Source organism: Arachis ipaensis, chromosome B09 (assembly GCF_000816755.2).
Source record: "Arachis ipaensis cultivar K30076 chromosome B09, Araip1.1, whole genome shotgun sequence".
Taxonomy (NCBI): Eukaryota; Viridiplantae; Streptophyta; class Magnoliopsida; order Fabales; family Fabaceae; genus Arachis; species Arachis ipaensis.
In genome coordinates, this window is record NC_029793.2 from 20,277,011 (window position 1) to 20,280,867 (window position 3,857).

A 3,857-nucleotide genomic window follows, 5' to 3' on the forward strand; every position below is an offset into this window, starting at 1 on the left:
TCAGATTTCATCCTTTTTTTTATTGTTGTTCTTCTTCTTCTTTCCTCACCTCCTCTATCTCTGTTATTTCGTATGAAGTAAAAAACTTTGATAGTAAAGTTCATATTCTATGAGTAAGAGAAATGGATGATAGAGTTCTACTAAAAGTATATTATTTCGGTCAGATTTTGTTACAAATATTTGAAGGAGTAAAATTTATTTATAAAAATCTATTAGATATTGTTATTCCATTCACAATCTCATTCGAAGAGTTGAAATGTGTGATTTGTGAGAAGATAGATTCTGAAATGTCAAGAAAAATATCATGTATTTTATACAGATATCCTATACTGTTATTTGGTGGCTTCGTTCAATTTCAAACCAAATATGTAACTGATGAAGCGAGCATGCAAGAGATGTGTTCAATGTACATTGAAAGTCGCACTCAGATATCGTTCATTGAGTTGTATATTGAGTTCGAACAATCTAAAGCCGACCAAAATATTGAATGGGAAGATTATAATAGTGACAGTGAGGAAGAGTTTGAAAGCAATTACGAAATTGTTGGTCCAGACGGAGACTAAGATCAAGGTGACGGCACTATAGCTCCAAATGTGACAGACGTGGCAAATGCACTCGCAAACGAACATCCGTTTGAGGAGCCATCTTTCATGCAAGTTTTGGATTTGGAAGCCATGCATGCTTTGGAGCTTTCGGAATATATGAATGCAGGTACATAATTTGCCCATATTTATACGAAGGATTATAATTTTGTTGTAATTTATATTTATCGATGGATCAAATAGTTATGTGACATGTGAAAATATACTTAATTAGTATTTGTTTATGTATTTATTTAGTTAAATTTAAGATAATAATATTTTTAGTTAGTTATTGATTTAGTTAAATATTAAAGTAAATATTGATTTACTTTTAATTTTACTTATTAAATATTTGTGTATTAAATATTTATCGTATGGCTGTCATCGTGGTAGAAATTTCTATTGTCGCAGATGGTGTGAATTTGCCGTGCCAGGTAAGCTGTTATTATGGCGATGAAAGATTATACCATCCGAAGAGGTGTAAACTACTGCGTGTATGAGTCGAAGCCGTTGACATTTTATACCAAGTGTACACAGTATGGTTCTGGTTGTGATTGGCTTATCAGGGTTAGCATGATCAGCAGAAAAATACTGTTGGATTATAAGGAGGTATAATAATAGTCACACTTGTACCAGAGCTACCATTTCTCAGGATCATTTGAAGCTAGATTCGAACACAATTGCAGAAGCAATAAAGCCGTTGGTTGAGGCTGACCCCCTTGATAAAGGTGAAATCAGTTATTGCGGAAGTGCAGTCAAAATTCAATTACACCATCAGCTATCAGAAAGCATGGTTGGCTAAGTAAAAGTCAGTGAAAAAAATATTTGGACGTTGAGAAGCATCGTACGAAGCTTTGCCCATATGGTTTAAGGCCATGTGTCATAAGGAGCCTCAACAAGCGTCCATTTTGAGACTATGCTTGCATATCAAGGTGATGACTTGGTAACTGATATCCGGGTATTGCATCGAGTCTTCTCGAGTTATTACCCCTGCATTAGAGCATTCATACATTGTAAACTAATTGTCCAGGTAGATGGAACTCACTTGTACGGAAAGTATAAGGGTTGTCTGTTGGTTGCAGTTTTACAGGATGGTAACAACAATATCGTCCTAATTGCATTTGCTATTGTGGAGGGATAAACTTTTGATGCGTGGCACTTTTTTTTTAGTAACCTGCGACAACATGTGGTGACTTGGGATGGTGTGAGACTGATCTCTGACCGACATGAATCCATTAATGCAGCTGTGGCCTGCAGTAACGGAGCTTGGTCACCTCCACCAAATATGTATATAATATAATCAAACAACAGAAGATCCAAATACTTCTTTAGCCTTCATGAAGATCATCCAAACTTCCTAAAGTGAGCAAGACTAAGATATCTATAGCGTCGGTCTCCACGCTCCCAATTACGCCATCTAATAATTTATTTTATTAACACAATTGGATTCTAAATATGAAGATACGATGTAAGTGGATAATGTTACCTGTTTGCAAGCGAAAAATTACGGGGAAAATGGATCTTCTCAATTTTTTTAACAATTGAGGGAGTAAAGTATGATCTCTCACCATTAATTGTTATAAGTGGGACCAAGAGAAAACATGAGAGAGAGTGCATTGAAGGGTTATAGATCACACTTTACTTCCTCAATTTTTTTCAACAATTGAGAGGATCTATTCCCACTACGGGGTTCCCTAGGAATCGACACAAGATATGGTAGACGGATCCAAGCCCAAGTTTGCAGAAGTGTTAGTGGACCATCGATTTTCTTACAGTCAAAACGAGATTTCCTGCATACCTGTACAGGTGTGCTAGGCATGCCGATCCCCAACTATACTGTCTGATACTGCCAAAATCACGAAACAAAGGCAAAAACTTCTAGTACACAGATCATACCAAATAACAACATAATGTGGCACTTCACGTACCTCTAAATACTATTTTCGTCAATCAACTATAAACGTTATTTTAAATCCCGAAGCCACGTCAACTTTATGTAGCTTCCTTGACAGTCTTTAACTTTCTCGGTGCAACCCCAAATTGGTGCAAAGACTCAACCTCTAAGACTTCAAAACTACTTATAGTCATTCCTGTTACTGGCAGACCGTTCGTCAGAAGACCAAGAATAACAGCCACATCTTCCAGTGTCACAGCACACTCACCAACCGGAAGGTGAAATGTGTGTGTATGTCTGGATGCCACCTTTCGACTAGAGTATTTACCAGTGCTTTCTGACATTGAACTATTCCAATCTGAGAAATATGATAAAAACCAGTAAACCGTAAATGTTCCTCCACACTATGATTGTACCGATCCGGAGACAGTAGGTGGTTACATGTCAAATTCTGTGAACTCTACAAAAACATAGCAAACTATTAGTCAAATCATTAAAAATGACTAATTTACTACTAAAAATTAATAATTTTTTAATTAGAGTACTAATTTATTAAACTAATGCTAAACTTCCTATTAATTAACTAATTTAGTAACTATCATGTATGCATAAATACAACTAACCTACTAATTAATTAACTATCATTATTAAAAAATTTTCACAATTAACTACACAATACATATTAATTAAAACCACACAACTATCATTAATTATTAAAAATATCAAAAAATAAATAATTTTACTAAATCCAATTTACTAAACTCCAAAATAATAATAATTTAACTTCTAAATTTAATTAATAATCCTAGAAATTATTTCGAATGCTTTTTAATTTTTAAAAATTATGATATTATTATACATATTAAATATTTTAGTCATACTGTTTCCTAAAGTGAGCATTGAATTGTTTCTTACATAATTATTTATTTATTAGTCATAGATAATTTATCGGGTAATGATTCCTATATCACTAATAATGAATACTAATTTACTATTAATAGTAACTAATAAATAAATTCAATTCTTATTTAACTAATAATATTCTACTTTATTAAAACCTCAACTACAATAATATATTTATGTCAATTAAAATCTAACAATAAATAAATAATTATTATCAGAAGAAAAATATATTATATTTTACAAAACCTAATTATTAATCATAATTTCCAAAATTATTACAAAAAATTATACAACAATTAACGTAACTCTAAAGTTAATTAATTATAATTTTTAAAATTATCATAAAAATTTTAAATATATATTTTTTACTAATCTATCACATTAGTCTAATTCAAACATTATCATTGATTAAAATATTCACTAACTAAATTTAAACATATATATTTCTAACTATTATTTAAACATATATTCCTAAATTT